Source organism: Corvus cornix, chromosome 21 (genome assembly GCF_000738735.6).
Source record: "Corvus cornix cornix isolate S_Up_H32 chromosome 21, ASM73873v5, whole genome shotgun sequence".
Taxonomy (NCBI): Eukaryota; Metazoa; Chordata; class Aves; order Passeriformes; family Corvidae; genus Corvus; species Corvus cornix.
The window spans coordinates 2,864,105-2,881,375 of NC_046350.1; the positions used below are offsets into that span (position 1 = coordinate 2,864,105).

Genomic DNA, 17,271 nt, shown 5'->3' on the forward strand with positions numbered 1-17,271 from the left:
CACTCTATTAACTCCAACTTCTATTGCATATATTCCTAGAAGAAAATGAACGCAGTGAGACTTTAAGCGTGTACCTACCCCCCTACATGAGTATGTTTGAAATATCAACACGCTGACAGCACTGAGTCAGGCAATACCATGGCAGCCGCTTTTACTGAGAAAGAAAAAAAAAATTTTAAATTAAGTTTTGGGGGTGGCTTATGGCAGCCCTGGCTCGTGGGAAGCTGATGCCTTCCTGGTTCATCAAGGCGAACCCTGGGAGCCTGTCTGGGTGTCGGGAGTACATCTCTCTCCTGGCAGAGCAGAAGGGAAAGAGACTCCATGATAAAATGAAGGCATTCTCGCAAATAAATTACTTTTCTACCACAGTCGTGTGATTTTTAATTTTCCTCTAATTTCAGGACTGCAGCACTGATATAAAACCCCTCTAAGTGTTTTAGGGAGATGGTAATGGTCCTATACTAAAATAATTCAACCAACACTATAATTTTAGTACCACTATCAAAATGAAATAATGGCTGTTTACTGTGTTACACCTTTCAAATGACCTTCATTTGAATACAAATTGTGGCTCCAAACTCTAAAAGCCGCTCCATTTCAGGAGGCAGCAAATTGAGGATGTTTACCCGGGATTTACTCTGCCAGCAGACTCCTCAGCATAACCACAAAGGCCAAATGTTTTTGAGGGGTTCTTTTCCTCTGAAGTTGCCTAAGACTAGCCTAGAGGACCCACCTGGATCTGATGAGAAGCCCGAGACACAGCCCTTCACTCTGCTCCAAGCACAACAGGAATCACACATTCTGTTTTATGTGGAAATACTTACTGGTGATGAAACTGTTCACTCACAGCTCACTCCCTCCCAACCACCTCACCCCAGACAAAGAACAAAGATTACTCTGCCAATAATCAAGTACCCAGATGAGAGGAAGAGGTGGATGGGTCCCATCTCAATCTGGGCCTTGAAAACACTTTATTTGATTTAATTCTTTTAAGGTTAGGCTCTCTCTGCCCATCACGGGTTCTCACACTGGTTTTGGGGACCCTGTGCAGCCACCTCTGCCCAGAGAAGCTGTGGGTGCCCTGGCTGTGGGGAGCCCCTTGGCATGGACCTGGGTAGCCGTGTACAAGTGCTGTTCCCAACTCCCGGGGCTGTGTCGCATTCGCAGCTCAGCCCACGCAGCCAGAGCGGGGGCAGTCACAGGCGAGGATCCGCAGAAAAAATTTCACTACAGACATTTGCTGATATTCACTCATCCACCTGGGAACCCCAGTCTATCACCAGCTATTCCACTCTAATAATGAATTTCTGCCCTTTCATCAACATTAGTCAGAACAAGCTCTGAGAAAATTCCCATTTGGTGCCAGGAATATAACAGAAAACATTGACATGAATGGCAGCAAGCAAAGCCAAGCAGTGTGCCCAGGGCAAGGCAGCACAAGCTGCTGCCACCCAAATCTGAGCCCTTCCAAGATCATTCATAAGCGGGATAAAAATGTATGATAAAAAGTTTCTCTGTAAGGCGCCAGAAGTTGTGCTACGAACTGCCTTCCTGTGGGCACCGAAGGGCCACGATCCCACAAGGATACTCCATGTTCAGGCGCACTCCCTTCTCTTCCCCAGTTCCCAAACAAACCAATGGTGATCCAGGCACCAGGCTGAGTGCAGCTTTTGCTGCTGCTCACAACAAAAGTGCTAGAGTGGGAAAATCCCACATGCCGAAAATACAGAGCGTCTGTAAACACTCCCGTTCCGAGACACCTACGTGTAATTACTCACGACGAGTGAGGAGGAGGAAGAAAAACCCCCTTTTTGTTTTACTCTTCTCTGTGCATAGAAGCTATTTGCAAGAGAAGCCCTGGCCAGCCAGCATCTCTGGAGGGGAAGAGCAGCATGTGGCCTCAACAGCTGGACTAAGGGCAACAGTGTTTTGACAGCAGTGCCATTTTGGGGCAGGAAAAAGGGAAATCCCTTCTGTAAAGGATGACCTCTGCCCTTCCCCAGAGCTGCCTTTCCTTGGCAGATGCAGCCCTCCCGAGGACAGAGCCAAGTCAGCAGTAGATGTCCCAGCTGGAGATCCTGACCCAACACCCGCCTCCACTGTGGTGACATGCAGAGAAACAAAAGGGGTTTAAACAATAGGTGTTGTATAAAACATCTGAAAACAAGACAAATTAGTCATTAAAAATTAATTTTGGAAAATTACAGTCTTGCTAATAGACACTGTCGTGACTCTGCATGTTCCTTTTCAGGCAGGAGGGAGGAAGGGGACTCAAAACACATTTTACTGTATTTCAAAAACTGAAGAGGTAGATACCCATGCCTTTGGAAGCCTGTGTTCCCCTGTGCCATCCCAGTGCTGGCAGCATGGCCCCATATGGTGAGGTGCCAAACAATGTGACCAGGGCAGGTGAGCACCTGCAACCCTGCACTCAAACCCCCACCACGAACCTGCCCGTGGGATGCTCCAACGTTATTTTCATGCGCTCCACAGCGAGGACTATTCCAAAATATTCAAGGTCAAGAGACCAGCATGGTTCGAGGCAATCTGCACCTCTTAAAACAGTGACAAATATGTTATTTAATTTTAATGAGCTTTTTTGCATCTCCAATCTAATTACAGCATTATCAAGCACTGCTCCGAACTGCAGGTGGCTGCTCATTACTTGGGGTAAGGCTGTCACAAGCATTTTTCATGAATACTAAAAACTGCCTCGTTTCACCACCCGCTCCGAAATATCCCCAGCTGATAGCTCCACTTCTGAGTGTGGGGTTTGGTGTGGTTAAGAGAGAGCAGCACCCACAAGCACACCTCTATGCACCTGCCCAGCTCCTCCGGCCAAAACCCCTGGGGGAAACGCCATCCACCAAAACAAATGGGTTTTGGTGTGCAAGATACTCGTGCCAGAAGTGTCCCCCAAAAGCAAACATCTCCCTGTTCTGCACAGCAGTGAGGACACCCTGTGACAGGGCACTGAGGAAAACCCCTCACTTCCAGATGGATTCTATTTTTTGCTTTCAACTAAGTGGGTTTTTTTTAATCATTATTAAAAACAAGGAAAACTCCAATGTCAAAAGCATTTTGGCAAGATCAAAATTCTTCAGTTTTCCTCTTACTTTGCAAAAAATTAGATTCTTCTGATCCTTTATAGTTAATTCCTTCGACCAACTCTCCTCATGGACTGCTGTTTCCTCCATGCAGCACAAAGCTGCTGGAGCTCATGTCCAAAAGGCTCAGTAACCAGCAAGAATCAGATATTTTAATCCTCCCCAAATCCCCTTTTCGCTGCATGGTTTGGTGAGCACAGGCAACAAACAAGTGGTAACAAAACCCCAACAGCAGCTTTTTCTCTTACAAAGCAGGGAGGTAAGCAGGACACCTCCCTCAACAACCCCAAATCCTCATCCCTCAGGAGGCAGGAGTTGCCTAGCTCACCCTCGGATTGCCTTCCCCCCATCTCCCCCCAAAAGACTGGGCCAGATGGTGGCAGCCCACAGGTCTGCCTGACCAGGAGCACTCACTGGCAGCCAGGGGGACATGGGGGTGATGGCAGGGGACCGAGGGCCGAGGGGACACCAGGCTCTGCACCACAGGGCTGCCCCAGGAAAGGGAGAGCATCTCGGGCAGGCTCCTGGCTTGTCCCAGTTCCCCCGGCAGCCTCATCAGTGCTCACTGACAGCAGCTGGGAGAGGCCGCGGCACCTGGGGCTGAGGCAGCTGGGCAGCAGCACCTGGGCCACCTCCCACACGCCAAGCACGCACGTGTGTATCTGCGTATGCATGTGTATGTGTGTATGCATGTGTTTATCTGTGCATGCACGTGTGTATCTATGTTCTGGCATGTATCTCTACGCCTGCATGTCCATGTAACTGCACACACCACACACACACACAGCAGAGCTGCCCAGAGCACCGCAGCTCCGTGTAACACCGGCACACGTGAACGCCGGCGCGGAGCCGCGCTTCGTTCCCGGCGCCGCTGCGGCAGTCCCGGCGTGTTCCCCTGACCTTGCTGCAAACCGCAGCGGCCTTTGGGACGCGGGATGGCAGCCGCACGGCTGTGGGAGCGGACGTGCCCGCACGCCGGGACGGGGGATGCCAGCGGGGACCCCCCATCGCAGGGACCGGCGAGGCAGAGACACGGGCCGGCGCTCCGGGGAATTCCTGCACTGTGCTCGGATAACGCGTTCCCTGGCGGAGCGGAGCTGCGGGAGGGCCGGGGATGGGGCAACGCGTTTGAGCGAGCGTGTGGCGAGACCCGCGTTCGCTCAGCCGGGCCCCGGAGGAGCTCCCGGCTCCCCCGGCCGCTTCCTCCGGGCCCCTCTCCAGATAAGCACACTGACTTAAGTTAAAGTGTGTGCCAGCTGCAGCCCCGCGACCGGAGCAGGCAGAGACGTGGCGCTGAATGATAATTAAATACATTCGCATCATCTGTCATTTTTTACTGCAGGTGCCGGTAATAAATCCGAGCTTGACTCTTCTGTCAGCTGGCAGCGAACATGTTTTAACGCCAAATCCCGGGGGATGAATTCAGAACGGCTTGGCCTTGCACGGGGAGGAGCCACCTATAACACGCCAAGTGGCTAACGCATACTTGATTGCTTTCATAGTACTTTTATTATTTTGGTGACACGTGTCTGATGTAGCATTTCAACCCACTCCCACAGGGAAGGCAAACATTTCCACCACCGTCTTCCTGTCACACCGCAACCCTCCACACACAGCCCTGGCTCTGCTCTCCTCAGCCCCCAGCACTGTCCCAGGATCTTGGTGTGCCCGTGACTTGTTAGGGTTATTAAGATTTTGGTCAAAGAGGAAAAAAAGTCAAAGGAAAAAGGCAAACAGAAAAACAATTGCGAATTAATTTAATTAGAACAACAACTCAGAAAATTAAACATTTAAGTTACTATGTTGTAAACCTAACTCATCCCTCTGGTGCACAGTGAAGGAGCAGCTCTGTTTCCCCATGGATGTATGCAAACTGCTCCCCAGTCATCTTGTGGAGAACAGTGAATACTTCACTGCAGATACTGCTGGGACACACCATATGACACCATTTTCCATAGGCATTCACATACCTGTGATGCAGCACCAGCCCCTTAAGTGTATTGATGCTGCAGTAATGAACTGTTTTAGTTTGAAGTAGATTTATTATTTTACCAACAGTTTTCTTCTCCTTGCCTTCTGCACGTGGCCCGGTTGATGCACAGATCAAGTACAAATCCAGGTGCCGCAGGATGCTCCTGCCTCCAAGCTGGCCCCTATCCCAGGAAGGATAGCCAGGCCTGGCTGCAGGAACCAGTCCCTGCAAGCCCAGGTGGGAAAAGCATGGAGTGCGAAGGGAGAAGCCAAAACCCCAAAAAGAACAATCCTCCCAATTCTCACTACGGAGCACCGGTGCCTCGGTGTGCCATGGCTGGGGCTTGCCAGCTGTACCCGCTATTTATAACCCTGGCACTTACACAATTACAGCTTGACAACTTACAATGCAGGCCTGGAAATCAGAGCACTTTATTTACCCAGCCAAAGCTTTATCACTGCAGTTGGCTTTCCAATGAGGGAAGTGGTGTTTATGAAGCCCTTCCATGTAGGTGCCTGTCTGCCTTCAGCAGTCCTGAACAGCGTCTCCGTTCTGGCAGCACAGGCTGGTGGGAAACACGCAGGTAAATCCTTTGGCAGCACTCTCCATCTTCCAGGACTTGCTGCACTTTTAACCTAGTAAAGTCCCAATTCTAATTTGAGGCATAAAATGCATCTGAAGGGGCAAATGGCTGTGGGTCCTGCCCCAAAGTGGGCACAGGTGCCTGGGCTTGCCCCCAGGCGGTTTCTATCCACATTCACCGTGTGTTCCACTCCTTGCTCAGTTTTGACTTTGTCATGGTACTTTTCCAGCCGTCTGTGTGTCCTGGAGCCACACGTCTTTTTTAACAAATTACATTAAACTAAATCATAAATAAGCTGAGTGGCTACAGAAGAGCAGAACCCCCCCCTTTTGTGTGCAGAACAAAACCCGGTGCTGCCTGCTTTGCGGTTTCCTTGGCAAGTGCACGGCTCTGCTCAGCTCTCCCTTGCTGGAGCAGCAACAGCCCTGTAACACCATCAGAACACAGGGACAATTCTGAACTCTGGGGCAGGAATCACTAACACTGAACTTATAGCATGGTTACAAACCCCTTCCCAGCCACAGACTGTCCCAAGACGTGGTCCTTGCCACTCTCCCCAACATATTCCTAAACCCATAATCCCCAAATACGGGATCCACCAGAGCCAAAAATATGTGATGTGGGTTTGCAATTCCCCCCACCAGCACTGCTGCCCACAGCATCACCCCGTGCTTTAAACAAAAGCACGTTTTCCTTTCATTAAAAATGTTCCCACGGATTAAAGATTTGGAGGCCACAGCAAAGCAAGTTAAACATTTACTTTCTATTAAAACATCTAAATGAGAAGATTAAAACCTGTTTTACATTTAACAGGCAAAGTCAAATCAGCACAGCAGCAGCTTAACACGTACTTAGAGCCAAGGCCTTCTGATGTGCAGAGGTAATCAATTTACAGAGGGAAGGATTTCCTAAAACTACTCAGAAAGGGGTAAAAAACATAGCACACATACATTTGAACAAACCTTTCCCTTCTCTGTCCCCATGCCCGCCTCCCGGAGCTGTTTTGCTGCAGCTCCAATCAGCTCGCTCCCACTGACAGCTCTTGCCCCAGATTCCCCCATAAAATATTTTCACAGCTGATTAGTCTATTTAGCACGTTGCACGCTTAAGCTCTTTTGTTTATTTTTCATTTGAGATGGCAGGAAGAGACGATCCGATGGAATGCAGAAGGGGGTTATTGACTGTGTTTAATGGCAACTGTTTGCAGGAGTAGCAGTTAGAGGTCACAGAGGTGATGCAGACACAGCTGACTGCTGCAGGAATTTCTGCTCTAATTTTCTAACATCCAAACAGACTCTGCCTGGTAACAGAAACCACTGAACTACAGCTGGTTTCTGCCAAGGCAGAATTCCCGGGGGAAGCTGAAAGTCTCCCTTTACAGGGCCAAAATCCAAGTCTATTTGTATTTGCCTGCAGCTGATCTAACACCATTTGGACATGAGACCAGCTCCATCCTGCTATGTGGGTGCTGAGGCAGAGCCCCCGCTACTGTCAGGCACCTCTTCCACAGTGTGTATTAGCCAAACTTCAGGATCACCCATCCCACCAAAAGGGTTTTTTGGTGATGCAATTTCAGATGAGTGTCAAACCCACAGAGTAACACAAAGCGCCATCACTGCTGGACACTGTCCTCCATCCAAACACCTGGGATCCAAACCCAGGTACTGAACCGGCACATGGCCTGATGCCCCCGTGGCCAGCAGGGAACCCCACAGGGACTCGCACATGGATCTCAGTCCCAGGTTTCCAAGTGAGGTGCTGTGATGCAATGAGCAGCTGATTTTACACCCCCTCTCTAACACAGCTCCTTCAGTTGATCCTGCTGCCATTAAAGGGAAGGAATCAGAGCTCCCACACTCCCATACAACAGAATTAGACTGAATCCCCCTGCACATCCTAGAGGTCATCCCAAAGAGAAGTCAGTTCAGTTAACTCTACTTCAGTTATATAATCTTCAGTTTCAAAAGTTTATTCAAAAAGTGAAAAGCAGCAGAAGTAAGTGAGGGGCAGAGCGGATGTGTGCAGCCCCTGGGGTAGAGGGCTGTTCACTCTTAAATGATCACACTATTTCAGGGTGAAGCAGCACACAGCTAAAGGGACAATCACGTGAAAGTGCCGCTTAACTGGCCTTGTCAGACAAGTTTTCTGGCATGAGCATGTATTATGCAAAATGAATAATCCCTTTAATGAAAATATTTGGAAGAGGGTTACACAACCAGGAACCAAAGGGAGGTTTTGTCATTATTTCTCATCTGATCACGCTGAATAAAATGGTCCAACCTACAAAGTATTTTAGGACAGAACTTGGAGGCTGTCTCTACTTGCAAGCAAATGCATTCTGCCACTTGTGCAGACTAAACATACTACATGCAGACAGGAAAGTAGCTGGGTGGCCCCAAGGCTCGCTGCAGAGAAGCCACATGACCCGTTGGCCACGGACGATGCTCACAGGGGAAGGGTCCCAACACCAGCCACGAGCAGGAGGCAGGGGAACAGCCCGGGGATGCTTTGAAGCTACCAAGCCCTTGACCCAGTAGCACCCGAATGTCAGTGTTCCACTGCCGTCGCTCCCACTCCGACACCCGGACACGGGAGCCCACCAGCACGGCAGCGGGGTGCTGCGAGCCCCAACACCGACCACCCTCCACGCCCCTCCTCGGGGACGGCTGAGGCGCTGCCCTTGCCAGAGCCACGGCGCTGGCTGCCCTACAATCGCCGTCTCCTCCAAGCCCTGATCTTCCCTGCAAACCTGCACATTCAGTGCCTTCGCAGCACCCTCCTGTGGGGATTCCGCGTCCGTACAGACACGGGGGCAGCTGGAAACGGGGCGCGATGGAAACCCTCCTCTTCCTCCTCCTCCGGCGCGGCCGCGGGGACAGGCAGCTCCAGCCTCCTCGGCCGGCGGCTCCGGGGCACCAGGCCGTGCCGCCGGCACGCGCCACGTCCCCGGTACCGAGCGGGGCTGGGTGACGAGGCGATGCCAAAAGCACCACGGCCACTGGCACAGCCCGGACAGGACAGGCAACCGTGGGGGCTGCGGCCAGCGGCACTGCCGGCTCTGCTGCGCTGCTCTGCTCGGCTCACAACCAGCCAGCGTGTTTGTCTATAACCTACTGACTCACAAAGCCAAGCAGGGACAGGTAATTACAGAAAGAAGTAAAAATGAATAGATTTCTTTGTAGCAACCTCTGACAAGTACAAAGTGCTCAGCTCCTTCTCTAGGGTGTGCAGCTGCCCCCCACGGGGTACATCAGTGCTTAAAACCTGCTCTCAAAACCAGGAAAACCTTCATTTAGCAGCACCTCGTTTGGAACCACTTTTGCACTAACACTTTTGTTTTCATGGTGATGCTGCATTTTCATTCAAATACTTGAAAGCATTTTTGTCACAAGTTGCAGTGATTTTATGCAACACTTCGCACCTCAATGAAAACCAAACAGTGCACTCATTTTTAAGAGAAGGAAGACTTGAGAAAGTTTATAATTATTATGTTACTAAACATTTAAGTTTTTTTTAAAAATTTGTGTGTTATCTACACTGTTAATGTACGGCATTCAGAGTGGTGCCAAGATATAGAAATCCCAGATACTGTACACCTTCCCACTTTTTGCAAGGATGCTGCAAAATTAGACTTGGATAAATCTCAAATCTGAATCACGGATTACCCTCCAGGTTACACAGTAATTTAACATCCTTCAATATGTGACTTGCAGAGAGCACACAAATCAGTTCACTTGTGCAACAGGCAATAAGAACATGGATATGGCATCATTCACTTTTGAAGCCTCTCACACCAAATTAATTCATCTTAATAGATGATGCTCCTGCAGGAACAAACCGAATTTTTTCCTTCCCAAATGAAAGATTTTTAAACAAGTCTGGCAGATGAGCATTAGGTGAAGTGCAGACACACTACAGACACACATCTCTAGTTTAGATGCTCTAAAGCAAGGCAAGAACAAATCGTGGGAGGGACGATAATCCCTCATTTACTTTTTCTTCCACCTAACAAGGCAAGTTCTTTCCATACCCTCATTGCCTGGCAATGACCGCTTTCACCTATCAGGAGTGGCGCGTTGCTCCCATCCTTGGAGCACTCAAGCATCCTGTCATGGAAAAGAAAAGGCTATAGAATCAATCAGAAGCTGTCAGAGAAGAGCATCTAGTCTGGAAAATTGAGGTGCAAAACTGCAATTAAAGACTATCTTTTCATTGCCACAAAGCCTTTCCAAACCATCATCCTGGACTGTAACTAAAACCTTCTCTGGAAAGTTCAAAATTCATTGCACTCATCAAACTCTGAGAAAGGAAGAGCTCCTCAGCTACCAAATTCTGAAGACATAACTGAGCCTGCTCTTCCAGGGCAAAGAAAGACTGAGGCTGATGGGAAGCAGGTGTATGGAAGCTGGAGGCAAAGGCTGAAAATCTGTTCAGCAGAACCCAGGAAGGCAGGGAATCAGATGTGGCAGAACAGAGCAGGCAGAGCTGCAGCAAGATGAACCAAGCACATGATTTTTGTTGTTACTGTGCCATGAGGTCTGTGCCCAGGGAAGGCAGGGATTGGGTAGGAAAGGAGATTCTCATTGTTACCGGATGTACGACGTGACTTATTACTACCATCAAAAACTACAGCACCTTCCCAGTGGCAGCAGCAGGATTTTCTGGATGAGAACACTTCATTTCTACCTTGAAGAATATCAATTCTTCCTCCACTACCCAGCCCTGCTCAGGGGACAGCAGAGCTATTCCCAGCTACAAAGAAAATGTGTCCTAAATAAATGGAGAAGAGAAAGGCAAATAAAATGTTTGATAATAAAGTCTTGCAAGCTGTAGGCTTTTACAGGAGGGAAATAATCTCCACAGCTGGAAGGACACCTCTCCTGGCATCAAGGTCAGAACTTCTTAAGGAACAGAGGCCACAAGGCAGCGCAGACTGGCCCCAACCCAACCTGTACCTCAGGAGCACTGTTCCCTGGCTGCCACCTTCTACATATCCCAAGAGGAAAAGCAAAGCCACAGCATAAACCCTGGCTATCAGATCATATGTGGATCCAACTACTGAATCAGTAATTCCTCAGCCCCTCCTCAGCCCACAGCCCTGTAACACATGAGGGTGGAGGGGGACAAGAAATTAACAGAGGGACCTGGATGACACGGCAGCAGAGCTTCTCACTGGGAACGCATCGCGTGACGCAGCACCTTCCAGGCCCCTCGCAAAGAACGGAGAAAGGCAAGTTGCAGTATTTGTTTCATACGTTCATCACAACAGGAACATCATCCATATCTAGACTAGGTCCAAGGGATAATCACTGTAATTAGCACTTCGTTCATATAATTACCAGCAGACCCTGTAACATTTTACAATGGAGGTAATTACCCACATTTTACAGCTGAGGAAACAGATACAGTGCAGGTGAGTAACTTAAAAGAAATAATCAGTGAAACTGTGGCACAGCCAGAGGCTGCAATTATCCTTATTCCCAGCCAAGGCTTTCCCCAACAATCCATGCTGAATTCACTTCTGTCTTGTGGGAAGGAATCCAGAGAAAATAAACACAAACTGGAATTTCCAATGTCTAGAAGAGCTGAAAAGCAGACAAGCCAAACCTGAAGGAGAAATAAAAACACATGTTTATCACTGAGCATTTTCTGAGCTGGATGTGCAGCTACGAGCGGGGGACAGGCAGAGAACCCTGCTCTAGCAGACACAAAGCCAATGCAGGGTGTCAAGGGCTACAGTTCTACTTCTGAAGCAGAGGAAAAGCAGAAGCACAGGAGAGGGCCAGGGCTGGCTGCCCAATGGTGCCAACTCAACCCCTCAGCCATCAGAGTCCTTAATGCAAGTCGAGAAGTTAGAAACTAAAGCAGGAGCAATAATTAAATTATTTAAGGACTTTGCAAACCAACGCACACCCAGAGCAGCAAGCAGGGTGACAAGCCTGAGAAATTCACCCCCACCCTGAAGACAACCTCCCTGCAGAGTGGCTGCCAAGGATCCCAGTCCTGCCCAACAGCGGTGCCCCAGTGCAAGGTCAGAACAGCACTCGGGCTCTGCTCTAGAAAGGGGGAATTCCCTTCCCCTCTGAGCACAAGAGCAGTGGGAGCAGTGGGATCCATGCCTAGAACCCACCAGCCCTGAAACATGAGTAGGGTTAGCTGGCACTTGCTCAGTTTATTGCATAAGGTCAGGTGCTGCACGGAAATCTGTGTTTTCCCAGGTACAGTCTTGGGCGAGGCATACAGACCTGTCCTGTACTTTCATCCTGCACCTCTGGATGAGTTTCAGTGTTAACAGAAAATGGTGTGTTTGTGCTGACCAATACATCTGATTTTCAGAAGTAGTCAGACCAAAGTGAGCAATTTGCTGCTGCCTATGTTTTATTAAATGAGCAGCACATGCAGATGACACACAGGTGTCTATTAGGTTGAATAAAGCAGATTAGGTATATCCAACCCCAGCTGCATCACCTGAACTGCAAGACATGCAACACTCTGAATCTTGTACGTGTGCCAAGGATTTCATTTCAGCCCTTCAGCCTTCTGTTAAGGTTAAAATATAAAAGCCTTCAGCAGCAGAACATACTGCATAGATTTCAAAATTAAGACTTGTTTCAGGAGTGGATGTTATCAACACTCTGGCTTTGAGTAACAGAAAAATCTTGTAAGCAGGAACAAATCTCTCAATAGAGTATTCTCTCAATATTTAAATAGACAAATGTTTTGCTTTGCAAACATTCTGCAGCATTTGTGTAGTTCTTTGATTAAGTGTTTGACGAAAACATGTATTTGAGTTCCTGCTCAGTGAAAAACAAGCTCAGTAAAGTGAATTAAGTTCCATCATCTCTTGCCATCCAAGGGTCAGCTGTTGCTGTTCCTGCTGTATCCAGCAGCACTGCAGCAAAAACCTGGGGACAGATTTTACGCTGGGGCAAATGACAGTGCTATTGCTGGGTCAACAAAGCAGATTTTCTTACCAAAATTTACTGGGTTTTATACTGAAAAATTCCTATCTCCTCCCTTCCCAAGGGCTGTACCTCCTTCCTCCCTCAGCAGCTCTAGCATCCTGGAAGCCCATGCAATAGCTGAACAGGCATAACCCATATTATTAACACCGATTTCTCTGAATAACCATCTGCATCTAACACAATATGTGGAAATATCACAACAAAGCATGCACCACTCTGTCATCCCACCACCTTGGGAGCTACACCCAGAGAGTACCATGGGTCAGAGCGCTTACCTTATGAAAGACGGCAGGATGGACATGACAAAACATGAAATGAGACAAAAAAAAAGAAGACATTCTAACCGTCTTTTAAGCTCTGATTTTATATTATTGACTCCAATTCCCAACATCAGATATTTTTATTCCATTTCTTCTTTTTCCCTGCTATTTGTTCTAGCAGGAGGCAGCCAACAGCCAGCCCTCTGCACAGGGAGGGAGATTCCCTTCAGTTTCCAGACATTTAAATAAATGTTTTTAAGACTTGCTGCCCTGGAAAGTCAAGGCATTCACATGTAACTGCTGCCAACATAAAATATGTGTTACAAGGAGAAAAAGTCTTTGAGGAGTTTTCTTAGGCAAAATAAGTATTTTTCCCCGCTGAGTTTTAAAAACCCTGTTCTGGAGACTGCAGAAATGGCGTAAGATGGTTTCTGGAGGATTCCTCTTCTCGGGCTGACAGGTAGCATTAAACCCAAGCCAAAGCCAAATCCCAGCTATCCCAAACAGGCTCAGTGAGGAGCAGCAGTCTGTGTACCTGAACTGACAACTCCAGGTCTACAAAAACTATTACAGCTAAAATTTGGAACAGGAGGGGAAAGAAAAATCCACCTGAATGCTTCAAGCATTTATGGAGGCTGTGACAGTCCAGCGCAGCTCATAGCCACAAAGTCAGAGAAACTCACACAGTAACACAGAGGTGCTGGGCACGGAGTTCTGTGAATACTGCATCTGCCACTACTTTAACAGGCAATTCTGCCACACAAGGGCAGTTTAAAAACAGGGATCTTGTGGTTAAGCACAGCGATCAGTGAAATACCTTTCTCAAGCAGGGATGCCAATTCAAACCAGCTGTTTCCTGAACCAGGTTCTGATGTTGACGGTGCATCCCCACTGCTCAGGTAGGACCTGCTAGGGCTGAATCCCTCAGAACTCACAGAGGACTCAGGGGAAGGAGACAACTCAGGCTCAGCCCTGGAGGTCAACAGGACCCCCAGACAGGGGAGCAGAGCCTGATGCCGCCCAGTTTCCCTGGGGAAAGGGTCAGCAGGAGGGTGTTCGGGTGAGCTTCAGGCTCCTCCAGAGGCCAGGCACGGGCAGAGCCCAGTGGCACTATGTGAAGAGCTTGCTACAATTTTAATCTGTAGTCCTAAGAACGATATAAAGTTTTATAAGCATCAACAAGGCTCTGAGAAGACCTAAATCCATTTCAGTGCTCATTTAGCAGCTTCATCTGTGTGCAATTAAAACTTCAGCATTAAATGTTAGAGAATAAAATAATGAGACACTTAAAAAGTAATCTGTACTTCAGTGGGCTGTGCTCAGTGGATTTCGTATGATCATTTACCAGATAAAAATAGAATCTGGCCAAAATCTGTCTTATCCACTGCTTCCCTTTCAACAGGAAAATGGAAAGAAGCAACTAAGCTTTGGGGGCTTTGCCATCCCACGTACACAGAACGCTGCTTCCCTAAGCACAGCCGTGCCTAAAGCACAGCTCCAAGCATTGATAACTTCCCTTTGGGCTCCAATGATAACAGAAAAATAAATGCAAATTGAGTTTCAAGTGAGATTTTCATTTTGGTCTAAAGCCTAATCTTTTATTAAAACAGCTATCAGTTTGGAGCTGATGGTTAGGAAAAGTTAACTTCAGGACAGGGAAGAAAATTTTAACAGCACAGAATAGTTCTTACTCTTAAGTGTATCTGAAATGCTCCCAAGGTTACTTTAAACTATGAAAGTTGACTAGAAGGGGACACAGATGGGCCCCGGACAGGCCACGAGCATGGGTTTTACTAACAAAAGAGAAAATGTAAATTAAAAGCAAAGATGTACATAAATATCAAAATAGATTAAGTGGGAGAACACAGATCAAAAAAAGTAAAGTATTATACAGGCAACATACGCACAGTTAAACTTGAAAGAAGCAAAAAACAACGAAAATTACATATTTTATTAACAAGTGAAATAATGTTTATTCAAGAAAAACCAACATTGCGCATCCTCATAGAAAAGAAAAAAGACATCTGGGGAGGTCAAAGAACGCTACAGTTTAAAATGATGAAATGTTACAGCTTACACACCAAAATTAAAAATGAAATGAAATTAAAAAATGAAATGGTTACCAAAGTAATGCAGGTCAAGGGATCAAAGGTGAAGGGTCACACACTATTAAAAAGAAATCCAAAAGGGCGTCTGCATCAAGATCTCTGCAAAACAAAGGAGCTTCAGTGAGTAAAACTAGAACCTTCTATGGAAGCACATCAAAGCTCTCGCACTCCACACACAGCCCGCGGCAGCACCGCTCTCCTGTGCCGGTGGCTGCCGACCCTCCTTCAGCCACTGACCCTCCTGTGGACAACCAACCATTCCTGTGGCCACACTGCCCTGGCCACACTGAGCAACTCCTGTTTCCAGCCACTTTGGCTTGCTGTTATTATTAACCTCCCTGTAGACAGGCTCCTACAAGTTTTCCCATTTCCATGCTGGAGCACTGGTTCCTTGTTTCACAAACTGTTTTCAGCACTGAGGGTATGAGGCAGCACAGCCCAAGCATCAGTTACAGGTCCTGCATTGGCACTGACTGCTCCCTGTGCCAAGGAGGCTCTGTTTAGGTCAGAACACTCCTGGCTGTCAACACGACTGTCAGACCGTTGCTTTTCAGAGAAAGCTTGACATGCTTTTTCAACAGTTTGCTTTATTCACTGTAACTGTGGAAATCTGGTAATTATTGACACACATGCACACTGAACCCCTCACATCGTAACGTATTGCTTTAACACTCCAATAAAAAAGTAATTCAAATGTGGTTTCCAAGACAAAGGCCTCTCCTCCTGGAATTTCAATTACACAGAAGCTATAAAACAACCTTTGGTACCCATTTCCAAGCAAGATGCAGTCAATTATCTATACTAAATTTATGCAGAGAATGTAATATTTACATCAGATAACTTTTGGAGAAAGACAACCACCAAGGGCATTGCATCCCTCTTCATTCCAGCATCCCTCCCCCTGCCTGGAAAGGCATTAAGTTTTGGGAGACTCTTATCGGGACCAAACCAGCTCTGTGCTTGAAGCCAAGAAACAAACTCCCTGCACAAAACCCTGCCTTTGCAAGGCAAAGAAGCCCCCAGTGTCAAGAGAATCACCGTATGTAACAATGACACGTAGCACAAGGATCTAGTCTGCCTGGATGTTTTTCCAGAAAACATGTCTCATCTTTCCACGTCATTCCTGCTTCATGTGTGTCACAGTCAGGAACCTGCTGGAGAATGCAAGTAAGTCCATATTCTCCCTCAGCAACAGTGTCTGGCAAACCCTCCTGCTAAAGCTATTGCTTGTTGACCTTAAAACTCAGTTCCTGCCATTATTTCTAACATTTATCAATTCCAATTTCTGTGAGCCAAACCAGTAAGCCCACATTTCCGCTGTTCCCTCACTGGTGTGCTGGGCTGCCTCCTCTCACCACAGCTCACACTGTACGACCTCGATATGAAAGAAAGCAGTTTGGGAACCCAGAAACTTTGCAATAACTCAACAGCATGGACACAGACTTGCAGTGACTCATCAGGTAATTAAGTCTGAAGGCATGAACATGACTTGTGCCACCAGGAAGACCCCAGAGCTCAGGAATCTCAGAGCTGCATGACAGGGACATGCCTGCAGGACAGACCAACGTCGTGGGGCTCCCTCACAGCTTCTCAGGTAACAAAAAGTTTGCACAAAGATAAGTTTTAGGTAACTCCAGGAACATTTCAGCCCTGGGACAACAATGATGGGGCACAAGGTGGGGCAGCTCCACAGGGTTCTCCAGTGCCTGGCTCGGTCCAGGGCTGCATGCTGCAAACAGCTCCCAGCTCCTGTGGTCTGTCAACGGGACACAGACACCAGAATCAAAGGAATGAGACTTGGTTTTACTTTCTCCCCTTTGCAGCAGACTACGCCCTCTCCTGCCCTCCCTAGGACCCTGTTCCCCGCAAAGATCACTGCTTCTTTCCCTCTTTTCCTTAGGCACTGCCTCTGCAGAAAACCTTTGCTTTCACTGGCACTAATTTTTCCCTCATATCTAGTTTTTCTTTCCCATCTAAATTCTCTGATTTTTCTCTTCCAAATGAAACAGCCACCCTTAGAAGCAGCAAACCTGAGACCAAGATGACAGGACTGCAATCCCTTACAAAATATAATCTCCTCAGTTCCCATTCATTTGCCAAGTAAACCAATTCCTTCGTGTGTGTACATGCCGGGCCCTGGCAGAGAGACTGACTTTCTAAATTGACTTTGTTGTAACATTTTCCTTGCAAACTTGGAAGTACAAATTGTGTAACACCAGTGAGTATTTTACTCAGTGCTGCGCAAGCCAGAGACTCAGATACACAATGCAGTGATA

The 17,271-nt window shown here is 47.7% G+C and overlaps 1 protein-coding gene and 1 long non-coding RNA gene across 6 annotated transcripts in view; both read right to left on the reverse strand.

The window, feature by feature from the left end:
- CAMTA1 (calmodulin binding transcription activator 1) overlaps positions 1 to 17,271 on the reverse strand; it is a 235,443-nt gene that overhangs the window by 187,296 nt on the left and 30,876 nt on the right. For 4 of the 5 annotated variants that reach the window (XM_039563894.1, XM_019289757.3, XM_019289756.3 and 1 more), the window contains exon 1: positions 15,011 to 15,090. The exons of the other annotated variant lie outside the window; for it this stretch is intronic. The gene's annotated coding sequence lies outside the window, so the exon portion shown is untranslated. Of the gene's footprint in view, positions 1 to 15,010; positions 15,091 to 17,271 lie in introns of those variants that run through there. 5 annotated transcript variants of the gene reach the window in all.
- Positions 6,406 to 15,011, reverse strand: LOC109145531. The gene is made up of 2 exons (XR_002046939.3): positions 12,903 to 15,011; positions 6,406 to 11,269 (listed from the first exon to the last, which is right to left on the reverse strand). It is a non-coding gene; the product is annotated as an uncharacterized LOC109145531 (long non-coding RNA).